Consider the following 21,872-nt stretch of genomic DNA (forward strand, 5'->3'; position numbering starts at 1 on the left):
ACTAAGGAGACCTTCACCTCTGGGCACACTCTGTAGTCTTAGTGGCATGGCCCAGACCCAGGCAGAGGGCAGTGGGGGACCCAGGCTGTCTACAGAGGCTTCACCTGGTCCTCCTTTCCCTGGGCTCAGATGTTAGTCCTCAGAGGAGGGTCTAGTTTCTCCCATTTCTGGGCAGAGTCCCTGAAGGGGAACACTCATGGGGCTCTTTAGAAGGACCTAGTAGGAAGGGACCAGCAAAGGACTTCAGTGGCCTGGCCAGCCCTCTGGTGTGGACAGAGGATCCCCACATCTCGAGTCTCCTGCCATTGTGATCAGCCTAATCCCTCAACCTGCTTTCTCAGAAGCCATGCTCTCACACCTGTCAGAAATGAGAGATTCCAGGCCAGGAGCAAGAACTCTGCAAACAGCTAGACATGCCTTGAGGACATTTTGTGTACGCAAGTTGGGGAAAGTATAGGAAGTTCCCACAGCTAGCTATCCCACATGATCATTGACAACTGGAGGTAAGGTCTGTCTGCCCACAAAGGCACCTGACCCATGTTGATTTCCTCCCCCTGTTCACCACGGGAAGTGTACGCCCCAATACAGGCTTTGTATGTCATAATGAAAGCAAATCCCAAAGCCCTGGTGCTGGGTTTCAGGCCCTTTAAGGAGAAAACCCCCGGGGCAGCCCACGTGGCTCAGTGGTTTAGCGCCGCCTTCAGCCCAGGGTGTGATCCAGGAGACCCAGAATCAAGTCCCACGTTGGGCTCCCTGCATGGAGCCTGCTTCTCCCTCTGCCCGTGTCTCTGCCTCTCTCTCTCTCTCTCTCTCTCTCTCTCTCTCCCCCTCTGTGTGTGTGTGTCTCATGAATAAATAAATAAAGTCTTAAAAAAAAAAAAAGGAGAAAACCCCAGGAGTGCATGGAGGTCTCACTACCTCCCCTCAGGCCAGCCACGCCAGGCCAGCTCTCAAAGGCCTCTTGTGACTGTCCTTTCTCTCATCTTTCCTCACTGTGATAAATGTCCTGGGATTAGCCCTTCTGTGTTTATTGGATGAGCAATTTGTGTCTGTCTGAAAAGCTACGTCTGAATAATGTTTGGCACGAGCTGAAGAAATGTGAGCCTCTGCAGTCCCCTCCAGCCAGCATTCTGGAGCCAGCCGTTCTCCTGCCAAGAGGGTTCGACAGCTCTGCAGCTCGTCTGCAGCCTAAACATGTTTGCCGGTGGGGAGAGGAGGAATTGGTAGGAGGGGGAGGGAGGTGCCCCTGGTGGGACCAGACACCCAGAGGGACAGAAGAGTAGAGCAACTTCAGCAAATCTGCCAATTGTTCTGGAGCCCCTGTAATAATTTGGGGTCATCACAGATGCCCATGGTAGTCACCTGTGTGACTGGGGACAAGAAAACCAGGGCCCCCTGTGCAGCTCAGGAGCCTGGCCCAGAGTCCCAGAAGTGAACTGCAGCTGAGACTGCACTGAAGTGCAGTGCACTGAAGTGAACTGCAGAAGAGACTGAAGGAAGTCCGGTGGGTAGCATGAGGATCCCAGGTCTAGAAGGGTAATTAGTGCTGTGCTCTTGAGGTTTGTGGGCGATGGGGCCATATAGAGGGGTTGTTAGGATATACTAAGGCTGTTTAAATATTTACTAACGTCATCCTTTTGGGTCCTGGAACTGGGAGGACAGCTTGCAGCAATCAGGTGACATAGTTATAAGCTGCTGAGGAGTGTAGACAAAGGGAATTTGGAAGGTGTGAGTGGGTGTGTCAACAACCTCTACCACCACCCTCTCCACTCCTCCAGCAACCTTCTGCTGTTCTCCCTCAACAGTCTCCTGCTCTTCTCTCAGGGTGCACACCACTGCTCTCACTGCTCTGTCCTATCCTATGACTTGGCTCTCAGTCTTTGCCTCCACCTCCCTCTCCCCAAGGCAGTGATCAGACAGGAGGCAAGACACTATCCATGGGCCTCTAACAGTGAGCACCAAACTGGCCACCAAGGAGGTATCAAAATGGTTTATTGAGGGGGCATCTGGGTGGCTCAATCAGTTAAGCATCCAACTCTTGATTTCAGCTCATGATCTCAGGGTGGTGAGACGGAGCCCCACCTGAGGCTCTGCCTTGGGCATGGAGCCTGCTTAAGATTCTCTCTCCACCCTCCCTCTGCCCTTCCCCTCTGTCTACAAAATGGTTTACTGAAAAAGCGAGGCTGGGAGGTCTGACTTCAGTGGTCACAGACTCACAAAATGATAGCAAATGACAGGTCAGACAGAAGTAACAATGCGGGAAATAAGTTCCCGCAGGGAACTTGGCCACAATAACACCCATCCTAAGAGTCTGCTAAGTCAGCTTATCAGAAAAGGCCCCTTGAGACTGTTCTGTAGGTGTACACTCATCTTGGTGTTCCACGTGATTTCATTCATTCTGTTAATGTGTTTTGAATCCCTACCTGTATCATAATCTGTAGGACACCATCTGTCTCTTCAAATAGAAAATAAACAAAATAGGACAACAGAACAGATGTACCCATAAAAGGTAGGGAGCAATCTATACTATCACAGAAGTGTAGAGAGAAGGTTATAAATATTCAGGGAAAAAAAGAGGTAAATTTTACTTGGAAAATTAAAGGAGGAGCAAGGAAGTCTTCATGGGGATGGGGGAGATGCATTAGACCTTGACCTGGAATGAAGTCTGCAAACGCACCCCTAGTGTGCTGTTTATCCCCATTCCCTGTCCCTCCTGGCAACATTCACTCAATGTGGTGACTGTCGAAGATTTTGCTTACTAATTCCTTTATTCTTTCACTAAGCCCAGGCATATCCACAGAATCCTTCTCAACGCAGCAACACAGCGAGATGATCAGAAGAGGCACATGAGAGAAGAAAGGCATTTGCCATCACCCCTTGGAAGGTATATACAATTGAGACCTCCAGGGATAGAAACAGAAGGAACAGAGTGAGGAGACACATGGTGGTGGAGAGACACTGAATGTGTACAATGAAGCTGAATGGGCTGCAAGGCTTATGGGTAAGGTTTGTGAATAGGGAACAGTGGACAATGTGCCTGAGAAAGTAGGTTGCAGAATATCTGGTTTAGGATCTTGCCAAGTTTAGGAACGTGGGTTTAGGCCTGCAGGGGGCAGAGGCAGAGGCTTACACAACTGAGCTGTGTTCAGAAAGACAGTCTGGCAGCAGAGGACAGGGTGGACTGGGATGGGGAGGAGCTAGGGGCGGGTGTAGACCAGCCAGACAACTGTCCTAGGCAACCAGTACTGGAGCCTCCTGTGAGCTCTTGCAGCACTTGGCAAAAGCATCTGTTTAACACTCACCCTACTGTCTCTCTCAGAGCCGTCTTTTGACAGCCTGACAGCCCTACAAGATGCAGGATCCTTGACATCAGGAACCATTTGCTGCCTCTCTGGGACCCCAGGCCTGACATGGTTCTTGGCAGGTGTTCATTATATATTTGTGAATTACTAGGGCAGTGAAAAAAAAAAAAAAACAGGACAAGGGGCATACAGAGAAGGGCACGAATTTCCAGGATCACATCCTGTTTAGCAACAGTTCCTTCGGCCTAGACATCAGTACAGCTGTCTTTTGATGTGTGGAGGAGAAGCATGTGCAGGCAGCACGGGCAAGGAAGGAGTCACAGCTGACTCCAAGAAGCTGGGAATTGCTGTGTGTGTGTGTGTGTGTGTGTGTGTGTGTGTGTGTGTGTGTGTGTCTCAGGCTTACAAGAGGTTTTGGCTTTTTAAAGAGAGGTGGACAGACAAATGGAAGACCACACAATCTATACTGTCCTAAGGTGCCGTAGGAAGTGTATTAAATTAGCTTTTTTTTGTTGCAAGTGGCAGAAGTTTAATGCAAGCAAGCCTGGGGAGAACAGGAAGCTTGTAAGGTGCATCTGGGGAGCACTAGAGTGAAGGATTCCAACGATGCCAGACTCTTTCCATCTCTAATGTCTACTTCTCTCCACATGTCAGTCAGCCTTATTTTTAACCTGGCTTCCTCCACAGGCTGGAACCATGGCTATCAGCCTGCCAGCAACCTGGGTCTCACATCTGAGAGCTCCCCACCAGAGAATCGCTAAAAGCTTTCTTTCTTGTGTCCCAATTTCCGAGATCCCAGGAAAGGACTCTGATAGGTTTATGTCAGGAACCTGCTCCTGGCCTAAGACCTAATGCAGCAACTAAGGAAGCAGGGTCATCCTAAAAGGAAAAATCTTCCACCAAAACCTCATCGTTGAAATGGAAAAGAAATATTTCACAGAGGTGGAACTAATAATAATAATAATAATAATAATAATAATAACAACAACAACCCTGGGCACCTGGCTGGATCAGTTGGTAGAACATGTGACTCCATCTCAGGGTTGTGATTTCGAGCCTCACATTAGGTGTAGAGATTACTTAAAAAAAAAAAAATCCTGTCTGAGTCTGCATAAGTTAACTCTTCTGCACAACAACCCCAATAGGTGTCACTGTGGTAGACATTATTACCCTTGAGAATTATTACCTCAGGGAACCAAGGCACGGAGAGGGTAAGTAACTGTCATAGATCACACAGTTAGTAAATAGGGATGGAGCTGGGATTTAAATCCATTTCACCTAGCTCCAGACCCTGTATCTTCCTATCATATTATGCTGCCTATTACTACAGAAGGAAAGAAAGCAAGGTACTGGGCTGTGAGGAAGGAACCTTGACAATTTCTCCTGGGAAAAATTAAGGCCTGAGCTGAGGAGCCTGTGAGGAGTGATTGGTCCAATGACATGGGAATCTAGAATAACAAACACCATCACCCATTTTAATCTCACTGGAGATATCTGAAAAAGGAATGTTTCATTTTCACTTAAAAAAAATTTTTTTTAAGCAATCACTACACCCAATTTGGGGCTTGAACTCACAACCCCAAGATCGAGAGCCACACATTCCACTGACTGAGCCAACTAGGCACCTCTCATTTTGACTTCTTTTTCCTTCCATCTTTATTTACTTAAAGTAGAATTAGATAAAGCCAAGAAAAACAAAAGAGAGAACAATGAGGTCCCATTTTCACCTATTAAAAATTTAAGCAGCAGTATAATAGCCATGCTGGCAATGGTGGGGAGATGGTTTGCTTCTAAATGACTGGTGACAGCATAAAGTGGTCTATCCAGTGAAAAACAATTTATTTCGCCATGGGGGTCAAGAGCTATAGAAGCTTTCTTTAACTTTGACCTGATTACCTCACTCTTTGGCTCATGGAGTCACAAAATAAAACCCAACCAGTGCTACGTGCAAGAGATACATCTAAAATAGTGTTCCTCAGAAATACTGAAAGTAAAAGAGTGGGAAAAAATAGAACACAAGAACAAATACCATACATGCAAATACAAGAACAAAAAACAAGGGTTTTGGTATTAATATTAGACACAGTTGAATTCACAGAAAATCAAAAAATAGAGGCAAAAATATTAAAATGATAAAGGCAGAGAGCAACAATGAAGATATGTCATAAATATTTATGCACAAAATAACATCAGAGTTCATAAAACAAAAACAACTGGAAATGCATGGAGAAGTGGGCATAAATACAGTAACAGTAGAAAATTTAATTCACCTCTCTTAGCCCATGACTGATCAATAAGCTATACAAAAAGTAAGGGTATAGAGGACTTGATTTGTTAAATTAGTAATACATTGAATTAAAGACTATCAAACTCCATACCTTGAAAACCTAGAATTTGTACTTTGTTAAGTATCCATGGGTCATTAACAAATAACCACATGTAAGGCCATAAAAAAAAATAAAAAAATAAAAAAATAAAAAAACCTCAATACATTCCAAAAAGTAGAATGAATACAGATAACAGTCTGTTCACAATGCACTAAAACTAGGAAGTAATAGCAAAAACAGAAACTGTAAAGCAATAGAAAAGTTGAAAATTAAACAAAAAAGCCAAAAAACAATATCTGGATGGAATATTTTTCCATGTTAAAAAGGAAGGAAATTCTGACACATGCTACAAACCAATTAACATTGAGAATATTACACTAAGTGAAATAAGCCAGTCTTAAAAAGACAAATACTGTATGATTCGCTTGCATGAGGTGTCCAGAGTAGTCAAATTAATAGAAACAAAAAGTGGAATTGTCACTTCCAGGGGAAAGAGGATGAGTGGGGAATGGGGAGTTGTCTAATGGGAATAGAGTTTCAGTTTTGCAAGATGAAAAAGTTTATTTTGTATATTGCACAACACCGTGAATGTACTAAACAATACTGACCTAAACACTTGAAAGTAGTTGAGATGGGGATCCCTGGGTGGCGCAGCGGTTTGGCGCCTGCCTTTGGCCCAGGGTGTGATCCTGGAGACCCGGGATCGAGTCCCACGTCGGGCTCCCGGTGCATGGAGCCTGCTTCTCCCTCTGCCTGTGTCTCTGCCTCTCTCTCTCTCTCTGTGACTATCATAAATAATAAATAAAAAAAAAAATTTAAAAAAAAAAAAAAAAAAAAGTAGTTGAGATGATAAATTTCATGTTACATGTATTTTTTTTAAGGTTATTTATTTATTTATTCATGAGAGACACGGGGGGGCGGGGGGCAGAGACACAGGCAGAGGGAGATGCAGGCAGGGAGCCCAACATGGGACTTGATTCCCAGGTCTCCAGGATCAGGCCCTGGGCTGAAGGTGACCCACCCTCACCTTGGCTCACCCGCTGAGCCACCCGGGCTGCCCACGTTACATGTATTTTAAGAAATTCTCTTAAACAATTCTCAGACTGTAAACTATCTTTTGAAAAAAAAAAAAAAAAAGATAATTCCCAAGGCGACAGTGCAAAAGATAAGTCAAAGGAATGAGTGTTTTCATGGTTCTTGGCTATGTCTCACATAATCTTCAGGTGAGAAGTCAGAGGGATAAATTTTGAACAGTGCAAGCTCTGAGATGGACATATCGTGTTTGAAAATGTTGGTCTTCTTCCTGCATTATTTAGCCAGGCCTTGTGTGCCAGGCCTAAAGAAACCAGAAAGGGTGGAGTTTATCTCTACTTACTTATCTCTACCACAGAAGCAAAGGCCCAGAAAAACAAAAGAAAATTCTATTCAACCCCACAGGGTAGTTCCAAGTAAAAGGAGAGGGAGAAGTAGTTCAGATGACCAAAGACTAAGTTCTCTTCTCTGAAGCTGAGCCCTCCCTCACCTGGGCTTCAGATTGTGGCTTCCTCATTGTGACAGTTGGTAAATCATTTTACCTCTCTGAGAGCACTTTGCTCATCTACAAAATGGAACTGATAGTGCCACCTGGTTTTCATGAGGAACAAATGAGATATGTGTATTAAGAGTTTAGGGAAAAAAAGAGTTTAGAGCCTGACACATATTCAGCACACAGGAAATGCTGGTTCAAGCTGGTGCGCATATTTTATAGACAAGCAAGTGTTCTCCAACTCATCTACATTACTTGTTCTCTTTGAGGGTTTTGATATGTCTGATTCTTCCCTTCCTAAAGTTTCTCCCAAGATTCTGACTATGCACTTATACTTCATCAAGTTATCAGCTCCCTGAGGAAAGAGACAAAGTTGACTCTCCCTGGTATCTTTAGGTCCTAACACTTGGAAAAAAAAAAAAAGAAAGAAAGAAAGAAAAGGAAAGGAAAGGAAAGGAAAGGGAAGAGAAAAAAGAAAAAAAGAAAAGAAAAGAAAGAAAACAAAAGAAAGAAAACAAAAGAAAAGAAAGAAAAGAAAAGAAAAAGAAAGAAAAGAAAAGAAAAGAAAAGAAAAGAAAAGAAAAGAAAAGAAAAGAAAAGAAAAGAAAAGAAAAGAAAAGAAAAGAAAAAGACTCTAGCTTCAGGCACCACATCAAAGTCACAGCTGCTCTGGGGCGCCAACCACTGTGCCATGAACACTGAACACCTGGGCCTCAAGAGACGTTGCAGATGAACATGTCTACACGGTCAGCAGCAAGTCCATATCCTTTGGGGGTTTTCCTTTTCTCCCTACACCTGGCAGATATCATCCTTCATGCTTAGTGATTCAGTTCGTTTGTTAACTAATTTATTCATCCACAACAGATATGTCAACAACAAAAATTACACTAGAAAGCCACGTGAAATGCAGTGGGAACTAGGAGAGCAGCTAAGCCTTAGTGGGCATAGCAGGGCAGGCTTCACAGAGGAGTAGCATGAGCTGGACTTGGAGTGATCTATAGGAAGAGGACATGGGTGTTAAAGAAAGAATAGGCAGTTAAAGAGTAGAACTTGGAACCCTTGGAGTTTCTTGCAAGGCTGAGCAGCTGTTTCCCATGAAGCCATGCCCAGTGGCAGGAGCACAGCAAGTATTAAACACCAGAGGACTCTCCATAAGTCCCCTTACTGCCTCAACCCTCCCAGCCTTACATCATTGGTCAGAGCTTTCCCCTAGGGAGAACCCAGCTCTGCCAGAGTCCCATCGTGAGCAGTAATGGAACAGAGATTAGGATCTGAGTGAGTTATAGTCCTAGCTTTTCTATTCTTAACTCCTAGGCTTTTATGGAGCTCTGGGGGCTGAGCTGCCTTTTAAAAGCCCACACATGGAAAGCATGGTGGGTACAACTGGCTCACCATTAGGAAAAAATTTAAGTTTAGAGTTCCAAGTCATGGCTGACATTAGAATAAATTCCAGATGGCTGAAAGATTTGAATGTAAAACATGAAATCACAAAAATAGTAAAAGAAGAAAATAGATGAATATTTATAATTTTGGAAGGGAGAGGAAATACGGAAGACCATTCTAAGTTTAACACCAAGGGCAGATAATAAAAGATTGGTTTAAAAAATTACATATATATTATATATATATATATATATATATAAAATATATATTCATGCACAAGAAGACTGGCATGAAAGTAGAAATGTTAACAAAGAACTGCAATTTCAGACTTAATAGGTACAAGGAAAGAGGCCCCGGGAAATTCCTTGGAGTGGTTAATTGGGAAAATGCATTTGAAGTATCTGATGCGGTTAATCCCTTCTCCTCACATTTGTACTACTCAGGCAGCTGCAAGACGGTTTCTCCCCAGACCAAACTAGTAATTGTGGGCTCTTGGGCCAGAGGCAAAGCTTTGCCCCAGACAACAACTAATGCCCAAAAGGGGAAGAAAATTGCTGCACTCAAAAGAGAAAACTGGTCCTCTTCTTCCTTTCATACACCCCCACATCTCCAACCAACCAGCACATTCCACTCCTCCATGAAGTTACTACGTGCAGGCTCTGTAAACAGGACAGACAAGCACAAGAATGCACACTTTAAAAATGAACATGTATCTAGAATTACTAAGCATTTGAGAAAAGTCAGAACAGTGAAACAGGGCCATCAAAATCTATCATCAGAAAAACTAACATCCAAGAAGCAGAATTAATAACTAGTGAAGAACAAAGGCTTCAGATTAAGTGTAAATAATGTCTTCACAAGAAATGTGAAAGGATATTTCATCGATTAAAAAGAATTAACTAGGGATCCCTGGGTGGCGCAGTGGTTTGGCGCCTGCCTTTGGCCCAGGGCACGATCCTGGAGATCCGGGATCGAGTCCCACGTCGGGCTCCCGGTGCGTGGAGCCTGCTTCTCCCTCTGCCTGTGTCTCTGCCTCTCTCTCTCTGTGACTATCATAAATAATAAATAAAAAAAAAAAAAAAAAAGAATTAACTGGTGATTTTGGAACTTTAGGAATATGTTTTTCCAGGGATGCCTGGATGGCTCAGCGGTTTAGTGCCTGCCTTTGACCCAAGCATGATCCTGGAGTCCTGGGATCGAGTTCCACATCAGGCTCCCTGCATGGAGTCTGCTTCACCCTCTGCCTGTGTCTCTGCCTCACTCTGTGTCTCTCATAAATAAATAAATAAAATATTTTTTTAAAAAAAGGGAATATGTTTTTCCAAATAAAAATTCAACGGGCCAAATCACAAAATAAATATCAATGAAGAGTCAAAACAGAGTTGAAAGGTCAAGTGGAGAAATTCTCCTGAAACGCAGTTCAGAGAAAGACAGATAGGAGATGTAACAGAGAAATTTGAGGCAGTGACAGGTTTGGCCCATTGACTAGAGTTTGCCAACCTCTGCCCTATGGCTCTCACTTCCCTGCCTCATGAAGGCAGTAATTGTACCAACTTCATAGGGCTGTTGTGGGAATTCAATGGAGCCATGTGGCAAGTACTTTGCCCATTGTCTTGTACATAATAAGCAGCCAATAAATGCTAGTTATCATTGTTGATCTAGTTGTTTGGGTGCTGAGAGTGAAGAAAAGGAGGCACATTTATTTAGCACCTGCTGTGCACACAGCAGACCCAAGTCTTAAAGGGACTTAAAGGACTTCATTTTATTATTTTTATTTGTCACTTAATAAAAAATACTTCATGTTGGCATAGGGGAAAAAGAAGTTAGGAAGCATAAACAAAGGATCCAAAAGTTCTGTCATCCTATTTAATAGGCATTCCAGAATAAAAGAACAGAGGGAATGGAGGGGAAAAAAAATAAATTATGGCCTATTTCTTAGGAGTAAAGAAGAAAGTCATTAACTTTCACACAGAAATGGCCCGCTGAGTACCAAGAAGAATAACTGCCCCCTGCCCCCCACCAAAAAAAAAGCCTATGCCTGGATTAATTACATGGCTGTCAAAGAGAACACTGGATTAATTATGATGAAATATCAGGATACCAGGTATAAAGGAAATGTCAAGCAATTCTGTTCCATTCTCTAAAATTTGTAAGTGCACTTTTCCAGGAACAGGATCTGAAACATGTATCCAGTTCTTCTTCTTCTTCTTCTTTTTTTTTTTTTTTTGTATCCAGTTCTTAAAAGACCAGAAAGGAAGTCTAAGAATTGCTTGTCCTCTAGGAAGGGAACTTCTCCAAACAAGGAGGCCAGGTGAGAAGGGGCTCAACCCTTAATCAAGGTGGTTCTACATCTTGTGCTTTTCATTCTCTTTTCTTACACACTCGCAGAAGGAAAGATTCCCAAGCTCAAAACCAGACTGCCCTTAACCCAGCACATTATACTTTCTTCTCTCTGGGAGAAACAGCCACAAAGGTTTTCCCTTGGGAATGTGTCTGGTTTTAAAAAGTCGCTGAGACTCAACATGCTAGTAGCCATTTACTACTGTGAAAATCTCGCTGGGGAAATGGGAGGAAGGAGAGTGCTGTGAGCTCACTGAAGCTGTGCAGCAGTCGGGTCATGGAGATGTGGGCCTGAGGGTATGCAAGCCCAGGTTAGCGGATGGAGACATGCATCCACTCTTTTCTGTGTGATCCAGACAGAGCACCTTTACTTTCTGAGCCTCTGTTTCCTGGTCAGTGAAATGGGAACACATTGCTTCTTAGGGTAATTCTTGTGGCTAAGATTTTTTTTACCAGTGAGACTCTCTGAGAAAGCAAGTTTTGTTTGTTTGGTTTTTTTTTTAAGATTTTATTTATTTATTCATGAGTACACACACACAGAGAGAGAGAGAGAGACAGGCAGAAGGGAAGGAGGCTCCCTGCAGGGAGCGCCATGCAGGACTGGATTTCGGGACTCCAGGATCTCGCCCTGGGCCAAAGGCAGGCGCCAAACTGCTGAGCCACCCAGGGATCCCCAGAAAGCAAGTTCTAAACTAAGAGTCACTTATGCAAATGTCTATAAGGGCTACTTGTGAAGTGGCCAGGGCACGACATTAGGGAATGATGTGGATCCTGACCTAACAAACAAGTTTAGGAGCCAAATTTAGCCCTGTGTCACCAACTTGTTACCCCGCTTTAAACAAAAATGAGGGTAATTACAGCAAAGCAGCTCTCAAAATTGATAGAAAATACAATTTTTCTCTACCCTGTTATGGGTTGAATTATGTCTCCCCTTCCCCTGAAAGTTAGTCCTAACCCCAAGTATCTCAGAATGTGAGCTTATTAGGAAATAGGGTCACCGCAGATGTCACTGGCCAACATAAGGTCATACTGAGGTAGGACTGACTTCTAATCTGATTCCGTATAAAGAAGACAGCCAGGTCGCCTGGATGGCTGGCTCAGCAGTTGAATGCCTGCCTTCAGCCCAGGGCGTGATCCCAGAGTCTCGGGATCAAGTCCCACATTGGGCTCCCTGCATGGAGCCTGCTTCTCCCTCTGCCTGTGTTTCTCCCTCTCTCTCTGTCTCTCATGAGTAAATAAATAAAATCTTTAAAAAAAGAAGAAGAAGAAGACAGCCATGTGAAGATAGAAAGACACAGAGAGGGATCCCTGGGTGGCTCAGCGGTTTGGCGCCTGCCTTTGGCCCTGGGCGCGATCCTGGAGACCCGGGATCGAGTCCCACGTCGCACTCCCGGTGCATGGAGCCTGCTTCTCCCTCTGCCTGTGTCTCTGCCTCTCTCTCTCTCTCTCTGTGACTATCACAAAAAAAAAAAAAAAAAAAAAATTTAGAAAGACTCAGAGAGAATGCCCTGTGAAGACAGAGACCAGTGATGCATCTATAAGCCAAGGAATGGCAGGATTGCTAGCTCTCATGGGAAACTAGGAGAGGGCCATGGAACAGATTTTCTCTCAGAGTCCTCAGAGGGAAACAACCCTGCTGTCATCTTGATTTCAAACTTCTAGCCTCCAGAACTATGAGAGAATAAATTTCTGTTGTTTTAAGCCACCCACTTTGTGATACACTGTTATGGCAACCCTGAGGGAAACAAACACACTCCCCTAAAGGAAACTTTATTTTATATCAGGTATGAATTTCTGCTTCTCCACATGAGTCAGTGGGACCCCCAGCTTAAGTCTCGGGGGGGCCAGGACTAGGATGAGGCACCTAGAGTCCAAAATTTCAGGAGGCAGTTCAGTTCCTCTTTGGCTTCTGCAAGTGCTGATCTTCAGAGAGAGCACCTCCTTGGGAGCCAGGAACCTGTCTGTGGCCATGCTGGAGCGTGTGGCAGTAGTCCTGCCTGAACCCGTTATCTAGAATCTTTTGATGGTGCTTTGGAGCCGATTATAAAATGTACTTTCCAGCCACTTTAACCTAGGGCAGAGCAATATGTATTTCTCACAATCTCAGAATCCTTCCTCTTCACTTAAGGTAGAAGCTGGGGCACCTGCGTGGCTCAGTTGGTTAAGCGTCTGCCTTTGGCTCAGGTCATGGTCCCAGGGTCCTGGGACTAAGCTCCACATTGGGCTCCCTGCTCAGTGGGGAGCCTGATTTTCACTCTCCATTTGCTGTTCCCCCTGCTTGTACTCGCTTGCTCTCTCCCTGTAAAATAAATAAATAAAATATTAAAAAAAAAAAGTGGAGGGACGCCTGTGTGGCTCAGTGGTTGGGCAGATGCATGATCCTGGGGTCCTGGGGTCGAGTCCCACGTCGGGCTCCCCCTCGGGGAGCCTGCTTCTCCCTCTGCCTGGGTCTCTCTCTGCTTCTCAATCTGTGTCTCTCATGAATAAATAAATACATAATATTTTTTTAAAAAGTGGAGACTGAAGGGTAGCAGAATATGCCACCTCAAAATATGACTGTAGGAGTTCAAGACATGACACCCCAAATTAGGCTGCTTTGGTATATTGATTATTTTAAGCTGTAAGCACTTGAAAAGCAGCAAATGCAGGGAATAGCTTTTTCTGAATTACTCCTTTTTTTAAAGATTTATTTACTTATTCATAAGAGACACAGACTGAGAGAGAGAGAGGCAGAGACACAGGCAGAGGGAGAAGCAGGCTCCATGCAGGGAGCCAGATGCTGGACTCGATACCGGATCCCAGGATCACAACCGGAACTGAAGGCAGGCGCCCAACTGCTGAGCCACCCAGGTGTCCCTGAATTACTCTTATCTGCCTACATCCTCCAAGAGGATCTCAGCTGTCATAAATCCCCTCCCAGGGAGTTTCATCAACCAGGGAGGATTGACTGTCCTCACAAGGCAGCAGCCTGGAAATCCACACCACACCCAGACAAACTTTATTACAAACTATTATATCTCCTATCTTTCCAGGGGCCAATTCAACTTTCCCCCAAATCATTTATTCTCCAAGCCCTACATCTTCCCCTCCCATTTTCCTATTAAGATCATATTTAATTCTCACTTTGGGGGGATCATTAATTTTTCCAGGGTATCTCCCCTGTATGTATGGGATATATATGTTAGTAAACTTCTGTTTGCTTTTCTCTTATTAACCTGTGCTTTATTGCAGGAGTCTCAGCCGACTCAGAAGGACAGAGAGAAAATTATGAGGACAGGATCACTGAAACCCTACCCATATGGAATCCTGTGAAACCTGGCAGACGGGTAAGAGTTATTAAAATCAGCTCTCCTGGATCTCTGTTTGTAGCGACTAATTAAGAGGAGGCTAAAATTTCATGTTGTCCTTTCATCTTCAAATTCAGATTAGCAGGAGAGAAATATCTATAAGAATGAATTATTTGAACTGTAACTTTTAGGAATTTGGTTTTTGGGAATACCCCTGGGTTATTTATCCTTTCCCTCCCAGGAACAGCTAGCTATTTCTTTCCTGTTTGTCTTGTTTTACGTCCTGAGAACTTGGCTTGGCACACAGGTTTTTGGTGCTTGTGTGTGCAAGTAAGTAGTTCCAGCTCTTGGCAGGATTGCATCTTTTGCACCCTCTTTAGAGATACCCAACTTGCACTCACGTTAAGTCACAAAAGGTTTATTAGTTTTGGGTTTGAGCCACTTACAAGTATACCTTGAGTTTAAAAGAAAAAGGGGGAAATAATTTACTTGTTTCTTTTTAAAAGATTTATTCATTTATTTTAGAGAGAAGAGGGGAAGGGGCTGAGGGAGAGGGAGAGAGAGAATCCCAAGCAGACTCCCCCGCTGAGTGGGGAGCCTAACACTGGGCTTGATTCCACAACCCTGAGACCACAGAGCCGAGCTAAAACCAAAAGTCAGATGCTCAACCAACTGAGCCAGTCAGGCACCTCAGGAAAAAAGTAATTTAAAAAAGAAGTTTAATACTGCCAGAAATAGTTACTGTTTGTTCCAGCTGATAATAAGATATCAAAAAGGATTTTTAAAAGAGCTGTTCGGTAGGAAAATTGGCCTAATTAGAAGCTGATATTCAGAGCCTGAGAGGGTTTTATTTGGTTTTGTTTTGTTTTTAAAGTCTCTGTGTTCTGTTTTTCCTTGATCCTGTTCCTCCTATAGGGACTTCTCAGTCCACTGAAACCCTCTTCTCAAACCCCTGCCAAGTACATGCTCCACCAACTCTATCTACTTCTTTCATGTTGGCACAATTTTACTAGGATAATTTGGAACTTGATGGGCTTCTTCGGCCAATCATATATATATATATATATATATGATTCCTATATATATATATATATATATATATATATATATATATATATATATATACATATATATATACACACACACACACACACACACACACACATAGTATTTTTCTACCTCTGGGTGATATTGTCAAAATTGTGAAAGAGCTCTGTTTAATTGGCTTAAAGGTAAGTGCTTATATAAATTAAATATTCTTTCAGAGCAATATAGAAACTAACGCAAATATTTTTCAAGTTCATGTGACTTGAGTAGTCTTCCTTTTTTTAAAGATTTTATTTATTTATTTATTTATTTATTTGAGATGGGGGGAGAAGGGAGATAGAGCACAAGTGAGGGGGGAGGGGCAGAGGGAGAGGGAGAAGCAGGCTCTCCACTGAGCAGGGAGCCCAAGGTGAGGTTCCATTCCAGGACCCTGAGATCATGACCTGAACCTAAGTCAGACGCTTAACCGACAGAGCCACCCAGGCACCCCTTGAGTAGTCTTTGGTAAGAAAGAATATCATTGGTTTAGTAAAAAAAAAAAAAAAAAAAAAAAAATTAAAAGAAAAATAATCAGCATGTCAGCATTGGGCACCTGGGTAGCTCAGCAGTTGAGCATCTGCCTTCAGCCCAGGGCATAATCCTGAGTCCAGGGATGGAGTCTCACATTGGGCTCCCCCAGGGAGCCTGCTTCTCCCTCTGCCTATGTCTTTGCCTCTCTCTGTGTGTCTCTCATGAATAAGTAAATAAACTCTAAAAAAAAAAAAATACTGTCAGCATTATAAATAATGCAGACACACAACATTTATTCTAGCTGGATCTACTAGTCAAACATCTGCCAAGAAGAATAGTAACTTAAAATGATGCCTAATTTTGGGACACCTAGGTGACTTAGTCGGTTAAGTGTCTCTCTTGGGCTCCATCATGATCCCAGGGGCCTGGGATGGAGCCCTGCCTTGAGCTCCCTGTTCAGTGGGGAGCCTGCTTCTCCCTCCCTCTGCCTGCTGCTCCCCATGCTTGTGCTCTCTCTCTGTCAAGTAAATAGATAAAATCTTTTTAAAAAAATGATGCCTAACTTTGTCTAATGTCTTATGAAATTTTCATGACTGATCTAAACATAATTGTTAAAAAAACATGAATCAACTAAACATAGGTGGGAAAGAAGTTTGTAAATGATTTTTTCCACAGTGATTATGTTCTATAAAATATGTCTGCTTAAAAACATTTCCAAAATCATTTCGGTAACTTGAAACCTTAAAGTTATATTAAGTTAAATTAAATGGCAGATAGTCACTGAATACCTAGATCATTTCCAAATAAGATAATGTACTGAAACATTAATTGCTAAATATAAATCTAAGTTTACCTAATTTTACCCTCTCATTACAGAGGAACAAAAGCTATTTTGACATCTACAGAATATAGGTGTGACAGTTCACATGGCTTACTTCTGTGTACACTAGAAACTAAGGTTTCTAAGAGTTCAGAATTCTAATTAATGTTTAATTAAAACTAGTAGAAAAAAGCTCTACCTGCAAAATATATAAGGAAAGTAGAGTGTGTTTTTGGTTTAAAAAAAAAGTGTGAGTTATAGAGATATATTTTTGTTAAGGGAAAAATAGTAATTTTGTCCTAACATAGACTAACTGGTTATTCCAGAACGAAAGAGAGAATTAAAAAAAAAAAGAGAGCGAGAGAAGAAAGGACAAAAACTAGATGGATATAGAAAGTTGGAAAGAGGGACACCTGGGTGGTTCAGGAGATGAGCATTTTCCTTCCGCTCAGGATGTGTTCCCTGAGTTCCCGGATCGAGTCCCACATTGGGCTCCTGCATGAAGTCTGCTTCTATTCTCCTCCCTCTGCTTATGTCTCTGCTTCTTTTTGTGTCTTTCATGAATAAATAAATAAATAATCTTTAAAAAAAAAAAAAAAAAGAAAGAAAGTTGGAGAGAGAAAGAGTGAGAGTGAGACAGAGTCTCATTTCATGTGGTCAAACTGGCCAAAATGGAATAAATTTGTTTAAACAGTTTTAGAAATAAGCTTTAGTATCAAGAGTGTGCCTATGCAAAACTAAAATTTAATTTTCTTTCATCTGTTAAAAGGAAAAAGTTCTCAGCTTATTGGTGTACTCTTTTTTAAAAATTGAGGTGTAATTGACATATAACATGATGTTAGTTTCAGATATGCAACATAGTGATTTGATATATGTCTGTATTGAGAAATTATTACCACAGTAAGTCTGGCTAACATCCATAACCACAGTTACATTTTTTTTTCCTTTTGTAATGAGAATTTGTAAGATTTATTTCACTCACCTTCCACCTCCTCTGGCAACCACTAAACTATGTTCTCTGTATGAATGAGCTTGGCGGGGGGGTTGTTTTTCATTTTTTAGATTCCACATGTAAGTGAGATCATATGGCATTTGTCTTTCTCTGTCTGACTTGTTTCATTCAATAATGCCCTCAAGGTCCATCCATGATGTTGCAAATAGCAAGATCTCTTTCTTTTTATGGGCAAATTATATTCCATTGAATATATATATACCACATATTCTTTATGCATTCATCCATCAGGGGACACTTAGGTTGCTTTTATGTCTTGGCTATTGTAAATATTTCAGTGAATGTGGAGGTGTGTATAACTTTTTGAATTGGTGTTTCTGTTTCCTTTGGATAAATACCCAGAAGTGGAATTGCTAGATCATATAGTAGTTCTATTTTTAATTTTTTGAAGAACCTCCATACTCTCTTCCATAGTGGCTGTACTAGTGTATATTCCCACCAATGTGCACGAGGGCTAGCTTTCCTCACATCCTTGCCGACACTTGCTGTTTCTTTGGTTTTTGGTTAAGAGCTATTATATTATACATAATATATAATATATATATTATATATTATCTTGTGGTTTTGATTTAAATTTCCCTAATTAGTGATATTGAACACCTTTTCATGTACCTGTTGGCCATCTGTATTTCTTCTTTGGAAAAATGTCTATTCAGAATCTCTGCCTATTTTTTATTGGATCGTTTGGGTATTTTTAGTGTTGAGTTGTAGGAGTTCTTTGTATATTTTGGATATTTACCCCTTATCAGATATATGATTTGCAAATATTTCTCCCATTCAGTAGGTTGCATTTTCAATTTGTTGGTGGTTCCCTTTGCTGTGCAGAGGCTTTTTAGTTTACTCTAGTCCCATTTGTTTATTCATGCTTTTGTTTCCTCTGCTTCTGGGGTCAAATTAAAAAAAAAAATCATCACAAAGACCAATGTCAGGGAACTTACTGCTTATATTTTCCTTTTTTTAATTTTTTTTTACCTGCTTATGTTTTCTTCTAGGAGTTTTATGGCTTCAGGTCTTCAGATCTTGCATTCAAGTCTTTAATCCATTTTTATCTCATTTTAAGAATTTTTTTAATTTTTAAAGATTTTATTTATTTATTAGAGAGAGAGCACGCAAGACAGAGAAAGGGGCAGAGGGAGAGGGGAAAAGCGACTCCCTGCTGAACAGGGAGCCTGATACTCCCAGGACTCTGGGATCATGACCTGAGCTAAAGGCAGACACTTAACCGACTGAGCCACCTAGGCGCCCCTTAATTACATTTTGTACATGATGTAAGAGAGTGGTCGTGTTTTATTGGTCTGCTCTTGATAAGAGATTGTGAAAGGTTTTCTTTACCTCTTAAATAATCTGTCTAGAAAACAAAGATTCTGTGTTTAATCAAAATAATTTCCCATGCTTCATGTTATCTTTATGAGGTCTTTGATTACTTAAGAAAACTCTATTAAAAGTTTTTAATAATAAAAAAAAGTTTTTAATAGTTCTCTATTAAAAAAGCTAAGATTCTTAAAACTATATTATTTTCTATATTTGCCTTTGAAATCCTTAATAGTCATTTTGTCTAAATCTCTAATTATCACTTTAATTATCATTTAATTATTCTGCAAGATTTCTGGAACATCTCGAAAGATTTGTTCTCTCTCCTTTTAAAAAGAGAGGGATCCCTGGGTGGCGCAGCGGTTTGGCGCCTGCCTTTGGCCCAGGGCGCGATCCTGGAGACCCGGGATCGAGTCCCAGGTCGGGCTCCCGGTGCATGGAGCCTGCTTCTCCCTCTGCCTGTGTCTCTGCCTCTCTCTCTCTCTCTGTGACTATCATAAATAAATAAAAATTAAAAAAAAAAAAAAAGAGAGACTAAGTTTATCTGACATGTTAAATTACATGGGAACATTGTCAAATAAGTCATGTGTAACCTTCTTAGGTTATATGCGTATGGGCATATGTTATTAATATGTGTGTTCTAGAAATTGTATGAAATTCCTAGAATCTGATACATCCTAGTTTATTGTCATCAGTCACAACTCCAGTTATCATCTTAAAACATTGTATGCTATAGAGATCATCATATTTCCTTGTCAACTGTGTTTAAATGAACTATCATGAGATCTTTAATCATGACCATTTTTAAGCTCTTTGTCAGTCGGTTATTCTTTTACTCTGATATTTTTCCAAAAGCTTTTGCAAGCAGTTATAATCCAAAAGTGCTTTATCTTCAGACCAATTCATGCAAAGGACTCTGACAGGTTCTCTAGATTGCAGGCTTCTCATAATTTTAAGGTCATACCATTGACCTGGGTAAGAATTTCCAGAACTCTAATTAAAAAACAAAACAATTCATAAAACTGCTAACTTAGAATCAAGCAAAACAAGAATTAACTACATGGGGGTGAATAAACTGATGAAGATGATTATAATTTTTATGACTTTTTGTTTGAAACATCACTGGTTCTTTAATGTTTTGTTTTCCAGATTTAAGGAGACCTTTCCTCCTTTTTCTTAAGTGATTGTGACTGGCTGCAAGTTGGCAAAATATACCTATATAAAAAGAATTGAAGCAGGCATCTTTTTTCCCTACCTGATCCTGCCAGAATTCAGAAACTCTTGAGTATTCTTATTTTCATGACAATATACCTATTTGCATAAGTTCAATAAGAATTTTGTAACAAGACACAATTGGAAATACTGGTTATTTTACCAAGACTTTGACTGGAATGTCATATTTGAGCGATGGGCACAGAATAAGATATAACTAGACAGCTTCAAGGAAATAAGGTTGATTTTAAGGGGCCAATGGTTATCAAGCCCCCTTTTGAGAAAACACCTGATACCTTGCTTTCAGGGTTTCCTATCTTACCAGGTGAGTCCTGGCAGACTCAGTCTCCTCAGGATATTTTTGGGACCTCAAACAGAGAAGAATTCATCCAAATATGTAGATATTTATTTGAAGTCTGACAAAGAGTCATTGGTGTGGCTTCATAGCCTTGAGAGACTTTTTTAAAAGTCCATTCTGAGATTCCTTATGAAAGTTCCATCAAAGCAAATTTTAAACAAGCCTATATGGTCAATTGCTGTTTTGCTGCACTTACATAAATAGTCTGGCCAAATTTAATGAGACTAGATTTATTTTGCTAACAAATTAGTCTTACTGTGATTATCTTGCTAGAAATAGGCATGATTGTAGAGAAGAAAATTATTTTACTAGAAACTATTGAAAACTAAAACACACACTTGTCGATATCAGATTTTAGTCCTATTCATTGTCTTTGAGGTTTTGTTACCTACTTGCAAGCTGGATTGGATCTTGAATTCTTCTAATTTCCTCAAATATCTGGCTAAACTCTCCAAACTAATACTTCTGATTCTTTCATCCTTCTGACTTGGAATCAGTAAGAACAAAAACTTCTGTTTTCCCAAAGCCCTGGAAGTTGAAGCTGGACCACTTGATATCAACTTCACAGAAATTACCACAGCTTAACATGGGCAGCCTTCGTGTCTGTTGCTGTGTGGGCCACTCAGCACAATGGAACACCCAAAAACATAATCAGAGACGTTCAAACTGTGAAAGATGCTTCTAGCCTGATACCTAGAAATCTCCATTGGCTGTCCTCTGGACTCAGAAATAGATTTATAGTCTGTTCCAATCATTAACTTTTGTATTTGTTTTGTTTCCAAAGAATTGCCACCTCTCAAATATCTGCTTACTTGTAACTTTGGGTGGGACCCACCTACATTACTACTTCCTGGGGATCCCTGGGTGGCGCAGCGGTTTGGCGCCTGCCTTTGGCCCGGGGCGCGATCCTGGAGACCCGGGATCGAATCCCACGTCGGGCTCCCGGTGCATGGAGCCTGCTTCTCCCTCTGCCTGTGTCTCTGCCTCTCTCTCTCTCTGTGACTATCATAAATAAATAAAAATTTAAAAAAAATACTACTTCCTGAAATGAAACACAGTTGTTTAACTGAACTGACCTATTCTCAGACTAAGAGATTGATTCAGTGAGATCTATCGACTCAGCTTCTAGATTGTGGAACTTCTTGAAGAATTTTCAAAGGTGGGAAATGAAGGGTAGCAGAATGTGCCATGCCAAAATATGATTACAGGAGTTCAGGAGATGCTACCCCAAAATATGCTGGTTTGGTGTAATGATTGTTTTGAGCTGTAGACACTTGAAAGATAGAAATGCAGGGAGACTGTTCTCTTAATTTCCTTCTCTAAATACAGGTCTCCCCAAAAAAGAACTTAACTGTCATGAATCCCCACCCCAGGAATTTCATAAACCAGGGAAGACTGACTCTTGTCTTAGGAAAAAGACTAGAAGTTAATACCACAC

At 41.4% G+C, this 21,872-nt stretch overlaps 1 long non-coding RNA gene across 1 annotated transcript; it reads left to right on the plus strand.

Moving 5' to 3' along the window:
• The first annotated feature begins 1,011 nt into the window (after positions 1 to 1,011).
• LOC118350310 (uncharacterized) lies at positions 1,012 to 21,540 on the plus strand. Its single transcript, XR_007400997.1, has 4 exons — positions 1,012 to 1,504; positions 2,784 to 2,884; positions 14,109 to 14,203; positions 20,014 to 21,540. It is a non-coding gene; the product is annotated as an uncharacterized LOC118350310 (long non-coding RNA).
• The last annotated feature ends 332 nt before the right edge of the window (positions 21,541 to 21,872 follow it).

This window comes from Canis lupus, chromosome 11 (genome assembly GCF_003254725.2).
Source record: "Canis lupus dingo isolate Sandy chromosome 11, ASM325472v2, whole genome shotgun sequence".
NCBI classification, from domain to species: Eukaryota; Metazoa; Chordata; class Mammalia; order Carnivora; family Canidae; genus Canis; species Canis lupus.